The sequence below is a fragment of the Macaca thibetana genome, chromosome 16 (genome assembly GCF_024542745.1).
Source record: "Macaca thibetana thibetana isolate TM-01 chromosome 16, ASM2454274v1, whole genome shotgun sequence".
Classification (NCBI taxonomy): domain Eukaryota; kingdom Metazoa; phylum Chordata; class Mammalia; order Primates; family Cercopithecidae; genus Macaca; species Macaca thibetana.
In genome coordinates, this window is record NC_065593.1 from 76,593,889 (window position 1) to 76,610,786 (window position 16,898).

General features: G+C 39.0%; 1 protein-coding gene across 6 annotated transcripts in view; it reads right to left on the minus strand.

Moving 5' to 3' along the window:
* The window catches only part of TANC2 (tetratricopeptide repeat, ankyrin repeat and coiled-coil containing 2), a 468,803-nt gene extending 452,009 nt beyond the window's left edge, over nt 1–16,794 (minus strand). For 5 of the 6 annotated variants that reach the window (XM_050764941.1, XM_050764940.1, XM_050764937.1 and 2 more), the window contains exon 1: nt 16,522–16,783. The gene's annotated coding sequence lies outside the window, so the exon portion shown is untranslated. Of the gene's footprint in view, nt 1–16,521 lie in introns of all 6 variants that reach the window. The other variant, XM_050764933.1, reaches the window with a different exon arrangement.
* Nucleotides 16,795–16,898: the final 104 nt, after the last annotated feature.

Below are 16,898 nucleotides of genomic sequence, written 5' to 3' on the forward strand. Positions count from 1 at the left end.
TCAAAATGTTGAAAAACTATCTACATGATCAAAATTACCAAGAATTAACATTATAAATAGTATTGGTAAGGTAGAGAGAACTAATTTTTTAAGTATGAAGGGGGAATCCTGTGTAATAAAGAATTTTGCTGACCTTTGTCCCCAGTTCCTGAAAGGTAGTCTCTAAATCCTGGGAATTTCCTGAGTGATTGGAGCGTCTTTGTTATTCATGGTGAGCTCTGATTATTTATGTTAAGAAGATGACTCACGGTAGGTCCCTAGATAGTCTGTGGTAATAAAATGATGCATGATAGGTGCTGGATATGCCAGAGAACCCAGCCACATAATTAAAGAGTTGAGATTCTGACCCATATGAGACTGACCAAGGTGGGGCAGGGACTGAAGACTTACTTCCATCAGTGGTCAATGATTCAATCAGTCATGCTCACATATGAAATGCCACAGAAGACTGTGGACACCGTGTAAACGACATATGATTTGCTACATATCTTTGTGCCAGGAGGGTGATGTATCCTGACTCCACAGGGAGAAGACATCAGAAGCTTCACATTTAGGAGTCTCCCAGCCTTCTGTGTCTCTTTTTGGATGATGCTGATTTGTATCCTTTATGATACAATAAAGCTGTAATCAAACCTATAGTGCTTTCCTGTTCTATCAGTTGTTCTAATTAATTATCAAATGTGAGGGAGTAGCAAGAACCCCTAAATCTTGGCTAGTTGCTCAAAAATGAGGGTTCCTCTGAAATCCCCCAAGTTTGCAGCTAGTGTTTGAAGAGTAGTCTTATGGAGGACTGTGCCCTTAACTTGTGAAGTCTGGCCTAATTCAAGGTAGTCAGTACCAGAAATCATTGTAGGGAATGCCCTACAATGAACCAGGAGATACAGTCAACAACAAGAGGTTGTAGGTAATATAGCTGAATGACATGAGATACAAAGCTAGAGACTTTCAGGTAAGAAAGGAGGAGAATAATCTGAAAGCTGCAAATGGGGAGTAATGAGGACACCTACTCTGTCTCTAGGTCTAGTGATCTGAAAGTTATGTTGACAAAAAAGCTGAAAACAAGAAAAGAGGAAGAATTACAGGAACATATCCTTGAGAAAGTGAGGAGGGGTAGGTTCTAATGGACAACTGGAGGAAATGACCATCAACAGAGAAAAAGACAGTTATTTCATAATAAGGTTGGTAAAGATGCAGATGATGGGAAGATTATTTCTATTTTCTTAATGAAACAGAAAACAAGGTCATCAGCTGACACAGAAGATGGAAAAGAATACTGAAAATGTGAATGCAAGGGAAAGATATAATCATCTAAGCAATGGAAACATGAAAGAACTAGAGTTAACAAGACAGCTGGGCAGCACTAAACCATGAATTTAAAGTCATTAAGTAGTAGCCAAGAATTGAAAGTCAACATAGTTTTTTGCTCGAGCCATATTCACCTATAAGTATACAGGTATAAAACAGATCGAGGTGGTTTTCATCAAGGTTTGGCCAAGCAAGAACAACTCAGAAAGAATAAAGCTGTAATCAAACCTATAGTGCTTTCCTGTTCTATCAGTTGTTCTAATGAATTATCATTAGAAATTCATGATATGAATTTCATATCATGAAGAGGGCTGAAAGTAGACTCAGGAGAGCAAGTGTAATGACAGGTTTTGGGAACTCAGCTAGTTGGAAAAGGAAATGAGGATATGAGGGTACAGTGGAACAGAAAAGGTAGCAAATGAGAAAGTCCCAGTGAGGTCAAAGAATTAAGATTCTTAGGTACCAGAAGAAAGCCAGAAAAATAGGAGGTGGTAGGTGGAGAGTAAAATGTCAGAAACTGATAAAGAAATCAGACTCTCTGGGAGTGAGTTCTAGGCATCTAGTTTTTCAAAGCTCCCCAGTTAATGCAGATGCCCTGAGGGTTTAAAAGCATCTGCATAGGATATGCCACAGAGTTGAATGGCTAGGATAAATCAATGGAGGAGAGGAAGTCAGGAAGCCAGGGTATATTGCATGTTAAGTATTCTTTACCCAAAATGCTTTGGGCCACAAGTGTCTCCGAGTTCAAATTTTTTTCATATTTTAGAATATATGTACCACTGAGCATCCCAAATCTGAAAATCCGAAATCCTCCAAAGAAGATTTCCTTTGAGTTGTCGTATCAGCACTCAAAAAGTTTCTAATTTTAGAGCATTTCAGATTTCAGATTTTCAGATTACAGATAACCTATAGGAAAAGCATCTGTATGGATCCTGAAATCACCAATAATTACATGACTGGAGCGGTAGGAGAGAGCCCAGAAGAAGTTTAGATGCAGCAATAAGAAACAAACAGAACATCTCTGTTCCCAATAGGAGGAGCCACCACTAAAGAACTCTTCAAGAGAAGGAGAGCCCTCAGGAGGAGAGCTAAGTTTCAGGTAGAGCAAGGAAATCGAGATATTGTTTAGAAAAGAGGTTAAAAAGAAATAGAGTTGTACAGATGACTGACAATAAACTCCAGAAGGCATAAAGGAAAGGTTTCAGAGTCATACAGTGGTGAAAACTGGGGTCAGACAAGAGAGATGAAGGAAAGAGAAGGTTCAAGCCAAACTAGTGAAGGAGAATAAGGCCAGGAAATCTCAGAAAGCAAGCTGCCATTCCATTCACTCATTCACTCATTCATTTTGAGACAGGGTCTCATTCTGTGGCCCATGCTGGAGTTCCAGTGGCACCAGCACGACTCATTGCCGCCTAGACCCTCCCAGACTCAAGCTATCCTCCTGCCTCAGCCTCCCATGCAGCTGGGACCACAGACATGTGCCACCATGCCCAGCTAATTTTTAAATTTTTTGTGGAGACAAAGTCTCACTTTGTTGCCCAGACTAGTCCAAACTCCTGGCCTCAAGCAATCCTCCCGCCTCAGCCTCCCAATACTAGGATTAAGAAAGGTGTGAGGATTACTAAAGGTGTGAGCCACCATGCCCTGCCTCGCCACATTTTTTAACAATACAGAAAAGCAAGAGAAGAGAAAGCTCTGTAAATTTAGAAAACGCTTTCCTAAACCCAGCCACATTCTAAAATATTTTTAAAATTTATTTCAAATAAAAATGAGTCACAGAAAAGTATCACAGTTAATCTCACACAAAGTTGCTAGTATAAGAAATGAGAGAATAGGAGTAGAATAACATCCCTACGGACAATGAAGGCATGCCAGAAAGACAGCCCATATAACATACCAAAACTGTTAACATGCTATTGCAAAACAAGATAAAAGATCTTTACTTTAAAGAATAAGACCAAAAAAAGAGAAAAAACTGGGGTCAGAAAGACAGAAACACAGAACTATAAAGACAGGAGTTACTGGCAGCACTGTGTTTCTCATGATATAAAAGGGATAAAGTATACAATGAGATTAAACCTGAAAAGCTCAGGGCATACAAGGATGGTAAAACTGCATGTATACAAGACACTTGTAAAGAAAGGAGAATCAGACTTTTCATCTGCACAAAAGGCTTGAAGACAGTGTTATATAACTTGTATATGCTGTATGAAAAAAAGGATTATGATCCATGAATACTATATCTGGTCAAGACACCTTTCCCTAATCAAGATAAAAGACATCTTCATTCAAGTAAGGATTAGGAAATTATGCCATATATATTCTGAAGAAATTATTCCAAAATTTCATCAAATGCTTTGCTGGCATCTACTGAAATCAACATGGGGCTCCATGTCTCCACCACTCCCAGAGTTGCAGCCAGCAGTACAGATATAGCCAAATCCAAGAACAGTATCACAGAAGACCAGTCCTGAAAATGGCACAGAAATGGCTTCAAGACATTCAGATTCTAAGGAATGCATAATTCTGCCAACAAGCACAACAAAAAAAGTCCTCAAAAAGATTCAGGCCAACATTTCCAAGGCAATGAGCACCATACAGAGGCCAACAGGTGCTCATCAAGCCCAAAGCAATCAAACTGGTACTCTTAAAAGGTGCCAGCCCTAAATTGGATATCACCCACACTATCCATCCCAGTCTCTTTCCCAGCTGTCCATACTGTCAACATACTAAGCTTCAGCAACCAAAGGCCAGTAACGAAGTCAAGGCCAAGGCACAGGATCCATAGAGTCCCCTCCAAAGACTCCAGAATAAAGACTTTTGTCTATCAACTTTTAAGACCAAAGAACTATATAAAACTTGGACTGCTGTCCACAGGGGCAGGCATCTCCCTATGCCATTTTGTATAAATATAATAGGAAGCCCCTAACTGTCCCCCCAAAAAGAGAAATAATCACATAGTTTTTATCTCAGAATGTGTTATTATAAAAATTTTAATATTTTAATGTCCTTGCCTTCCTGGAATAAACTCTACTTGATCATAATATATTACCTTTTAAATATGCGGCTGGATTTATTTTACTAATACTTTATTTTAAATGTTTGCTTCTCTAGTCATAAGAGTGAATTAATGTTTATAATAGCAAAAAAAGGAAATAATCTTAACGTCCATCAGTTGGGAAATAACATAATAAATTATGGTACAATGTGCTACAAAATATTATTCAGCTTTTTAAAATTAGAGTTCCATTTACTGAACTGAAGTGATAGCCATGATATATTGTTAAATGAATAATGCATGTTACTAAGCAATAAATATGATCCCTATTTAATTAGAAAAACAAGAAGCCTGTATATTTATGTGTATACGCTTATATATTTTTGAGCAAAGAGAAACACATTGAAAAATACTCCTCATCGAAGTGTTGGTTAATGTTGGCTACTCCAAGGAGTGTAACTAGAGAAGGGAGAAACCCGAGGGGAGAGGAAAATACTAACTTTTTCTTTATTTACTCCTAGAGTTTATTTCAGTGGTTGCAAGCAGATGTATTACTTTTGTAATTAAAAAAAAAAAAAGGTAGAATGTTAGGGGATAGGGGAGAAATACCCCAGCCGCCCATTATAAGTAATGACAATCAACATTTGTTGACAACCAATAAATGCCTACCTTTAACATATTCAAAGACAAAAGCAGAATTAAATTATCTAAAGCAAGGAGAAGACTCATTATATGAAGTTATTTTAAAATTCAAAACAATCCAATCTGGAACCAGAGTTGCATAAAAGTAGTCTTTCCCAAGTGCATTAAGTGAAACGTCTTCAGGATGAACTATTCTTTATTTTATAACTAGCACAAACTTATCAGTTTATAAAGATCAGGAAAACTAAAGATGAAGTGCATCAAGTGAAACGTCTTCAGGATGAACTATTCTTTATTTTATAACTAGCACAAACTTATCAGTTTAAAAAGATCAGGAAAACCAAAGATGAAACTAACAGAAAAAAATGAGTCAAGTTCATCTAAATAAAAATATTCAATAATTATACTAAAGATACACAGATAAGCAGAAATTGACAAAGTGCTACAGAAATAATTGAAGCTTACGGAACGATTGTTATATGTAAAAAATGTTTATTTAGAAACAGAATGCTTGTTCCTTGGTGCTGCAAAGAAATAGCACTCAAACATAAATTTAATTCTCTCAGCAAGGCCATTTTTACTTTCTGCAGAAAGGGTACACTCGCCAGCAGTTTTGCCACAAAGTGTACACGGAACAAAGGAGACAGGGTCATTTATAACCTGACGTGTCCATCTTACTGCATGTCCAGTTTCCATTGGCTGGAAGGGGACCTCACATTCTGTATTCGTCCCAATTGGCTAGTAACTTAGAACTTTTTAAAAGAGACAAAGGCAGAGGAGAACAAAGGAGGAGGAAGTAACTTGTGGAATGCTAAGAAAGGTAAAAATACCTCCAAATAAGAGGAACAGGCTATGACCTAATGCTTGCTTGGACCAGTATAACCATGCCAGGGCAAATATTTAGGCTAAATTGTGGGAGTTAAGAATATAAAGTACATTGATTTTTTTTTTAATTACAGCTAGTAGATATTTAAGAATGTTAGCACAGGTCTTTGAATAAATTTTGCTTCTAAGAGAACTTACTATTTATTCCTAATTCAACGGGGAGGAAACTTTCTTTGAAGACGAACCTCTACTTTACTTTTTATAAGATTCTAAATAACTGATTATACTACAGAAAAATGGGTAAAATTGTCCAATATATTATTTTACACTGTAAATAGATAAGTCCTTTTTTTTATTAAGTAGGTAGATATCAAAAAAGAAAAAACCCTCCATGCAGTCCACCTTAACTGTCACATACAATGCCTTAAAAAAGAAAGACTACAAAAAGCTGTCAACCTGAGGCACTGGCTGGGGGTAAGGGTGTAAGGAGCAAAGCTCAAGTTACTATTCACAAAAAAAGATATTTGTAAAAGTTAAAAATGTTTACATAATCAAACTGGAAAAAAAAGTTGTCAAGGGACTCATCTCAAGAAACACTAAGGTTTGAGATTTTATAGAAAGGATTAAAATTAATTTTTGTCAAGTTCATAGTGTTCAAAAGAAATAGTCCAAAAAAAACGCATAACAGGAGTAGGCCCAGCAGTATCTGAGTTTTTCGGTTTACAGTTATTCAAAAACTCTCTCAGCTCTTATCAAATACTTCACAAAAGAAAATTTAAGGATACGAATAAAATAAATCAGTATCTAAACTACCACGGGTTTCTAAAATGCCCTGCAAGGCTGAAAACGAAATCAAGACAAGATAACAAAAAAAAGCTGGAGTGACAATGCCAGTAAAAACTTGGGAGGAGCTGGAACATATCAAAAAAGAAAAATCTAGGATACTTTCCACAGACTAATAAAAATTACCATTTACTAAGTACTAGACATTGTCCTAAGGATTTTCACCAAGATTTTTTCATTTCATCATCATAAAAACCCTGTGAGATAGGTTTTTGGCCCCTCACACAATTAGTGACAGAGCAGTAATTCAAACCCATTTTCATGATTCAAAACTCATAGAGTCATATTCTTTCCAATATATATTGGTTTCATCATTGGAATTTCTAAATTTCTTACAACTGAGCAACAGAACTGTCATCCTATAATATAGGAAAGTCTGAATAATGGCTTTCAAACAAAGTCTCTCTATCTCTCTAAAAAAAAAAAAAAAAAAAAAAACCCAAAAAAGGAAAAGCTAAGATTCTCTGATCCTGAAGCAGAATTTGGGTGTATGTGGTTGGATGGTTATTTATGTGCTTCAGTAAGTCTTCATTCCATAGGCCTACTAAAGCTATTTACATTCATTCACACTAAGTCACAATCCCAGGGTGCCCTAGAAGATTCCATGGAATTTGAACAGAAATAGAATTACAGAGTCCAACAAGTATCTATCAAGTTTCTATAACCTACAACCTAACTAGCTGTGCCTTATCAAATTTCAGCAACCAGAACGAGAAATTGTGGGATTCCTCCACCCAGTGAAATATTAGGAATAAAGGGCTAAGAAGTGACTACCTTCATTTAGGCAGACAGAATTTCCTGAGATCTGAGATTTGAAGCAGATTCTCCAAGCATAAAATGACTAAATCACAATCTCTATATACCCACTCTCATTTCCAAGTTCAATAACTATAATCTACCTACAAGGCTGGATTAGCCAGGGAATTTCCATGGCAGTAAAAAAATGGGGGCTATATTGCTTAATGTTGTCAATCTTTAAAATCAGTTATGTCATCATATGATAATGCTAGCATGGTACTACAGACAAGGAAATAAGAATGGCTATGTGGTTCAAAGATCATCCATTTGGAATAACAAAAGTTTTCCACTATTATTGCTTACGTACTTTTCTTTATGAATTTTATGACTGAAACATTTGCTGATATTTATGAAAAGGAATGTATCAATCACTGCCTTGCTTTTCATAATACTTTGCCACATAAAGAAAACAGTAAAATCTATCAATATTGGCTTACTGAACTTTAGGGAAGTGGCAAATATTAATAGGATATTACGTATTTTTTTGAACTATATTTTTCCCAGGGGTAGAAAAAATATGTAAGACACAGGATTCTGAATTACAATTTTAGCTTTTAAGGAAGAATATGAAATTTCCATCCCCAAGTGAAAGATAATAGTAGTAAAATTAACAACTTATACATAGCAGTCAATAAATATTTAAATGAATGAATATGTTAATATACTCCACAAAAATCCCCCAGTTTTTCCAACATAACTAATCCAACTCAAGTCTTAAACCTTACACACAAGGTGTCTGCCTAACAAACTAATATACAAAATCAAGGTTTAAAAAATATAACAATGATCTTTTACTGCAAAAAATGTGTATGAGAAACTGAGATCCGAGTAAAGAAAAACATTCTACTACATGCTGTTCTCCAAACTCCTCTCCACCTGGGATACTTCTTTTTTTTAAAAAAAAAGATAAAAAAGGAATAGAATCTTAAAACACACTTTGTGAGAGTCTTATTCAGCGTTAGACATAATAAGAGTGTCATCAGGAGGTACAACAGGGCCCTGTGAGATAAATCATTACAAAAGGAAAGTGGCCAATCTTCTCAGTAAATAGAAGGAATTATGCCCTGCAAAGCCCTTCAAAAAAGTAGCTGTTGTATCTCCAACTCATGACATTCAATAAAGACTTAATGGGCACAGGCTATATATTACACCAAGGATGGACAAACTTTTTCTCTAAAGAGCTAGCTAGTAAATATTTAGGCTTTGCAGGCCATATGGTCTCTATAGCAACTAGTAGTCAACTCTGCTGCTGCACCCAAAAACAGCAATACCCAATATGTAAGTAAGTGAATATGGCTAAGTTCCAATAGAACTTTCTTTATGGACAATGAAATTTGAATTTCCTTTAATTCTCATATGTCACGAAGTATTATTTCTCCTTTGATACCTTTTCAACCACCTAAAATTGTAAAAACCATTCCTAGTTTGCAGGTCATACAAAAACAGACAATGGGCTGGATTTGGTCTATGGACTATAGTTTGGCTATAGTTTGGCATTGTACAAAGAAAATCATTTGGCTAAAGTTCACACAGAGAATCTTCTCATCTTCCTCTTGCCACCAGGAAACATAAAAAAGAACAAAATCTGGTTTATCTTTAGGATTAGTTTTAATTACAGTCCAGGACTTACTCTGAATAATATTTTAGATGGTGTGTATATGTATATTTTTCTAAACCTACCTCCTCATGCCTAAAATTCCCTCTAATTCCACAATAACAGACGAGGTTTCAAAGGCATAACCGAGATAACTGTCAACAATCCTTACTCAATAAGTAAATAATGAGCACCTACTATGTACTAACAATACTGAGGCTGAAAAGATGAAAAGTCACAGCGCCTGCTTAAAAGTTCACACATTAGGCTGGGCGCGGTGGCTCAAGCCTGTAATCGCAGCACTTTGGGAGGCCAAGACGGGCGGATCACGAGGTCAGGAGATCGAGACCATCCTGGCTAACACGGTGAAACCCCATCTCTACTAAAAAATACAAAAAAACTAGCTGGGCGAGGTGGCAGGCGCCTGTAGTCCCAGGTACTTGGGAGGCTGAGGCAGGAGAATGGCGTAAACCCAGGAGGTGGAGCTTGTAGTGAGCTGAGATCCGGCCACTGCACTCCAGCCTGGGCGACAGAGCGAGACTCCGTCTCAAAAACAAAACAAAACAAAAAAAACCTCACACATTAGTCATGAGCCAGTCATATTAAATATTTAAAATATGTTACAGCCGGGCATGGTGGCTCACGCCCGTAATCCCAGCACTTTGGGAAGCCGAGGCAGGACAATCATTTGAGGTCAGAAGTTTGAGACCAGGCTGGCCAACATGGCAAAAACCTCATCTGTACTAAAAATATAACAAAATTAGCTGGGCATGGTGGCGCCTGTAGTCCCAGCTACTAGGGAGGCTGAGGCAGGAGGATCACTTGAACCCGGGAGACAGAGTTGCAGTGAGTCAAGATGGTACCATTACACTCTAGCCTAGGCAACAGAGTGAGACTCCGTCTTAAAAAAAAAAAAAAAGTGGTGACAACTAGTATATATACCAAGTGCAAGGGGAGAATAGATAGGGAACATCGTGCCCAAGCCCACCTGGGGGAGTAAGCAAAACCTTCTTCACTCAGAAGACACTGTTTGAGCTAAGGCATGATGGCTGTGAAGCAGTTTGCCCAGAGAACAAAGGAGAGAGCAGAAGTCCACGAAAAAAAGAACTTCATAAAGAAAGGCATGAAAAGGTAAGAGAAGATTACATACTGAAGGAACCACACGCAGTTTACTATCACTAAAGCACTTTGAAGAAGGAAGTGGCAGGCAATGAGTCTAAAGAGGAGGCAGAGACCAGATCACTAAGGACCTTAAAAGGTTTGCTAAGGAGTTTCCATTTTATCCATTCAGTGATGAGGAGCCAATGAAAGATTCTGAAGAAAAAAGTGACATGATCAAATGACCATTTAGAAAGATCACTCTGGGCCGGGCGCGGTGGCTCAAGCCTGTAATCCCAGCACTTTGGGAGGCCAAGGCGGGCGGATCAAGAGGTCAGGAGATCGAGACCATCCTGGCTGACACGGTGAAACCCCGTCTCTACTAAAAAATACAAAAAACTAGCCGGGCGAGGTGGCGGGCGCCTGTAGTCCCAGCTACTCGGGAGGCTGAGGCAGGAGAATTGCGTGAACCCGGGAGGCGGAGCCTGCAGTGAGCTGAGATCCGGCCACTGCACTCCAGCCTGGGCGGCAGAGCGAGACTCCGTCTCAAAAAAAAAAAAAGAAAGATCACTCTGGAAGCAACGCAATGGAAGAAAGGTAGGCAAAGTTGACAAAAACACTGAAAGTGTTTCCTCAGCAATTGGATTTTTAAAAAAAACACACCAACAATATCATTTCTATAATGCAACTACTCAGTTTAAATGAGTGACATGAGACTCTCTTAGAAAGTTCTGATAAAGAAAGGAGTTTAATACACAGTATAAACCATGTAGTGAATAAAGGCAGAAATTGACATTATGGGGAAGAAAAGGCATAATCAAACACCAACATAATTATTTTGCCTCTTAAACTTAGTAATGTTTACCTTCAACTATTCAAGGGAAAACAAGACTGAACATAACAAGATACTCCATGTGTGGCCCACAAAAAAAAAAAAAAAAAAAAAAAAAACTTCTACGACACATCCACAAACACAGCTTTCACATTATTTATAAAGATTTTTTTAAAATAAACTGACCTAATAAATTTGTTTCCAGAAAAAATTAGGGTATTATAGTTACTTTGACCCCTCTAGGAAAAAAAAAAAAAGTCCCAGAAACTTTTTTTCACTAATTGCACAACCTGCTTTAGCCTTCTAAAACTCAGACCCAAAATTCTTGTTCTCTGTGTAATATTACCTTGAATCTTAAATACGCAAAGCAAAATGTCCTCTGAAACAGCGGTCCCCAACTTTTTTGGCAACAGAGACCAGTTTTTCCGGACAATTTTTCCAGGGGGTTGCAGGGCAGAGATGGTTTGGGGATGAAACTGTTCCACCTCAGATCATCGGGAATTAGATTCTCATACGGGGCAGACAACCTAGATCCCTCTCATGAGCAGTTCACAACAGGTTTCGAGCTCCTATGAGAATCTCATGCAGCTGCTGATCTGACAGGAGGAGATGCTCAGGCGGTAATGCTGGCTGGTCAGTCACTCACCTCCTGCTGTGCACCCTGGTTCCAAACAGGCCATGATGGCCCAGGGGTTAAAGACGACTGCTCTAAAAGAAAGAAAAATGGCTGGGCACAGTTGGCTCACACCTGTAATTCCAGCACTTTGGGAGGCCAAGGTAGGTGGATCACTTGAGTCCAGGAGTTTGAGATGAGCCTGGACAACAGGGTGAAACACTGTCTCTACAAAAAATACAAAAATTAGCTGGATGTGGTGGCACGTGCCTATAGTCTCAGCTACTCAGGAGGCTGAGGTGAGAGGATCGCCTGAGCCCAGGAGACATAGGCTGCTATGAGCTAAGATCACACCACTGCGCTCTACCCTGGGAGACATAGTGAGATCCTGTCTTGAAAAAAGAAAAGAAAGGAAAGGGGAAGGGCAGAAGGAGACTGCTTGAGTGGGAAAACACAGCTCTAGTCTTTAAGCTCTTCTTTAACCTATTTCTCTCCGTGGCCTTTTCAAGAAACTTATCAGGGATATACACTCTGCATCACCATTACACATCTCCTCAACTCATTTTTTTTCATCTTAAACAATCTTCATCTAATGCAAGTTACTACAAAAGATGCTATTCAAAGAAACCAAGTGGTAGTTCTCGTGGTATTACAACGAAGTCTAAACCATTTATTTGTATAGTATATTTACAGAGTGCCTTTCCCTCAGAATAATCACAGCATTTCATGACTACAGGCACATTAAGCAAATATAACAATGCTGAGTCTCAATTCATTCAGAAAGAAAAAAAAAAAAGTCCAAATAATTAAACTAGTTTCCAAACTATTTTATAATATTTGTTGCCTTGATCAGACTAGTACTAGAAAAGTAAACAGCCCTCTGCAACAGCTTGTTCTAGCTCCTTGAATTAAAGTCTGCATATTGTACTGTCAGCAAAAATATCCCAGCTAACATTGGTGATTCTGGGTAAGTTCAATCCAATAATATTCAACTAGTGTGCCCAATCAGAGTGTCTCAGATCTAATTTTAATTCCAGTGTAAAAGGAAGAAATATGACAAGGAGAGGATTTTCATGCATTTCTTTTATGCACACTTGTTCTACCATATATTCAATCAGTACCAGCTACCCCAATAGTCCCCTTTGAAATGACTGGATTAGTATACTCCTTTCTAGGGTCTCCTTCCCTCTCCATTCAAAATAATTCATACAGAGTCATTCAGGAAATACTGAAAGAGCAAAGGCAGTTATGGGGGAGAAAAGAAAAAGCAGAGCTAGCATGGGACAGTCAAGAATCCATGATGGAAGAGGGAAATAACCTATTAATATTTAACAATGTCAGTAAAATCCTAATTTGCAAAGCAAATTAAGTTGTACAAGTGAAGTATGCTAAAAAGAACTACCAACCAGTAACCAGTACAAATACAAAGCAAACTCTGAGTGTATGACAATTTATTAAATATATTAAATTACATAAGCACATATCCTGAATAAGTTTTAGCCATAAGCAGTAGATTATATTGAATTCCCATATCAACAAATGTACATAAAAAGGGAAGTGTTTGGTTACATGAGATATGCAATTCACAGCACAATAAGGAAAGGTTTCTGTTGAAAAAGAATGGCAGAAGCGATTTGGCTAAGAGAAGAAAATAACTATTATAATTGTGAAAGATAACGTTCTATTTCTTAAACTGGGTAAAAGGCATATAAGTGTTGGCTGCATTGTGGAGTCTTTATATTTTACTCATTTTTATAAATACTTTCTAATATATGGTCAATATCTTATAAAACAATGTTTAAGTGTAAGTGAACAAACATTTGTTGACATTAGAGGTAAAATGCACATAGGCATCTAATCCATTTGTGCTAATTATGGTACTTTTTAATATCAATGAAAAAGAGATCATAAAAATATGAGAAAGAAAATAGCATAATTTATCCTTAATTTCCCTACAGAAAGTAAGCAGTAAAGGTTTATTGGTGCTCTTAAAAAGGCTGTGTGTGTGTGAATGTGTATATACACACTACACACACGCTACATTAAATTGACTTGAAATTAACTTTTTACCTCTAAAGTTCCCTTAAAATCAACCACCATCACAAATATTTCCTTAACCACATAAAAAGTACTAATACTCCTCTAGGCATAATCCCAGAAATAAATTAAAAAACAAATTCCTAAAGAGAAATGTTCACACTGCAAATAACTGTATCTTTTGTATATATGCAGACTTAACATCTATGTGAGTTGTCCAGGTTTATCCACATCTATAGCACTTGCTTTATGATGGGCACATGCATTTTAATTATGCCTTGTCAATACTACCTTGAGTGAGAGGGCAATATAGCATATTGATGAGAAGCACAGGTTCTGGAGCTAGCATTCCTAAATGGAAACTTAGCTCTTCTACTTCTCAGCTATATAATATTGGACAAGTTATTTAACCTCTCTGTGTTTCAGATTCTCATTTGTAAAACGGAAATAACTGCATACCTCATAGGGTGTTGGAACTGATTAAAACAATGTACAACAGGACTGGCAAAGAATAGGTGCTACATAAATGTGAGCTGTTACTACTAGTACAGCTGGCCCTTGAACAACATGGGCTTAAACTGTGCTGGTCTACTCCTATGCAGATTTTTTTCAAGCAATACGGTATTCATGGGATGCAAAAACCGAGTATACTGAGGGCCGACTTTTTCCTATACATGGTTCCGCACACCAACCGCGGGATTTGAGCACGCGTGGATTTTGGTATATGTGGGGGTCCTGGAACCAATGCCCGGCATACAATAAGGGAAGAATGTAGTAGTAATTGTATTGCACCCTCTTCCTGAACGTACCAAGAACATTCTTAAGCAATGTGATTTCCTGGCTAACATGAAATGCTACCTATATTTAAAATAGACATCAAATCTGAGGCCTGATTAACTGTAAGTTTAAAGCCCTTCAACTCTGAAGAAAATAGGTGATTCACAGATCTACAAAACTACTCTATCAAGAACAATCTGAGAGGACTGGTTCCCCGAGTGCAACTATCAATTTCTTCCCTTACACAAGGGGGCAGTGATAACAAGAAAAGAATCGGGCTCTGTAACACCTCTTCCTACAGACAGTAGGGGGTGGCAGTACATATGGCTTACAGTCAGAACAAAACAGGAAGACCCAACAGAATTCTCTTTATTCTCCTCTGGCCCTTTCCTCTGTTCTTCAGCCCCAACAGCGTCTCAAGGTAAGGGACATACCTACAGAAAAGACTAAAACCCAAAATCAATCAACAAGGAAAATCCATTTTTGTCTTTGAAGCAAATGATCCCTCAATGGCTGAATTTGGATCTAAGGGAAAGCCAATCAGTATGAATCTTCAGATTATCTGGCAAATTACTATAATGAGAACAGCATTCACACATGTAATTTCATTTCTTTACAAGAATTATGACATAAAACATTAAAATCTCATAATTAAGTACATTCTAATGAACACATTTCCATACTTCTGCTTTTGTTATATAGTATATTTACACTCACTGTAAATACATGTAAGTTACATTAAATAGATCACGGAGTTGTCTTTTGTTACTTCTGAAATTCCAGCTATGTTCTGACAATCCTCTCAAAACAGATGTTCTTAAATGGAAGTCAAAATGTTCTGCAGCATGTGGGTAATTTCTTATGAATGTATAATATACACGTACATAAATCTATATAGAGACATAAATATCTAGATACAGAGGGGATCAGGAGAGAGGAAGAAAGACAATGTTTAACGTTTTATTTCGTGCTCATATCCCTAAGAGGATCTATCTACCTGGGAAATGCTGCAACAAGCACTCCACTGACAGTATCCATGTTGTTGCTCTTTATGCCAATTTACTGTATTCTTTTTATTTCACCATCCCAACACCAAGAACATACAAGAATATTTTATTACTGCCGTTCTCTGTAATTAACCATTGTGATAGATACTGGCTCCAACCCCTTAAAATGCCTGAAAATCTATCCCTTTTGTTCACCATACTGTTTTGTATTCCTCATTACAGATATTTTCACCTGTGCAAAAATCAGGAAAAGGGCACATACGAAAAATACTTCCCTTTGCCTAATGATTTTGAACTTAAAATTATGGTCAAGACGTTTGGGGTTTTGTTCGTGTCTTTTCCTGGAGAGGATCAGAGAAGAGAGTGAAAGACACCCGAAACACCAAATCTTCTTCTTAATGTTAATTATCATTGTTTATGTTTTGTGAAGACCATTCTAAACATTCCACACCTGGAACTGAAGACTGGATACAATTGTACCAGTGCTCTACACGCTGATGGCAAAACCTGGAATTATTTTAGCCCTATTTTTTCTTTCCCATCTCACAGCCAGACACAATTTGCTTTTTTTCTTTCACGTGGTTACTTTCTCTATCTCAAAAAAAAATAGCTTATCACAGCTCCTCCAGATTTCCTATGGCAAAATAACTAGCAATAAGTCTTATTAATCTTTTATTATGCTGCACCTCCTTTCCCAGAGGAATTATTAATATCGCTAATAACACTTCGACCATGAATCTCAACGCCACACAGGCCAGCCCATCCTGTGCTTTACCTGGCACATTTCACAACTACTTTTATGCTGCATTCTGGGGGCACATTTTGCAACTCGTTCTGCACCACATTCCCTGCCACGTTTAGCAATCCGCCTCGCATCTTATCCTTGGTCTCCGTCATCCAGAGACGCTCTAGGTACCAAATTCCATGACACCTTCGGTGACAGCCAAGTGGCGACCCCAGACCCCTCTGAAGCCCGCCTTGGTGTCATATTCGGAGCCAGTCTTCCCCACGCCTTGGACACCGAGGCACTTCGCTGCCCATTTCGCCGTCTCCCCGCTCGCCCCCGCCCCTCTCCCCGGAGCCGAGGCTGTGGAGGCGAACGACCCTGTCACTGAAGGGACCTTTCCTCGCCCTGCTCCCCAGACCCCTTACCTGCCGCTCTGAGGGGCTCTCTGCACCTCCGGGTCAAGCCCCAGTCCTCGGGGTCTCCTGTGAGGACCGCGCCGCCCGCCGGCGCCGCCCGCGATTCCCAGAGCACCTCGCAGCCCTCCGACGCCCCGCGGCGGGTCTGCACCCCGGAACGGCGCGGCGGGGCCTCGCAGCCGGCGAGCGCAGCCCGCGGCGGTGCTCCTGTCAGCGGCGGCTCGGGGGCCAGCTCCAGCCCCTCGGCTCGGCTCGGCGGCGGCGGGCGCCTCGCTCCGCCTAGCGCGCGGCACAGCCGGGAGGTGAGCGCGAGGGGGATGGGAATGGGGGCGGGGCCGCCCGAAGGAGGCGCGGAGGGCGGTGGCGGCGGGAGGGCAGCGCCAGCA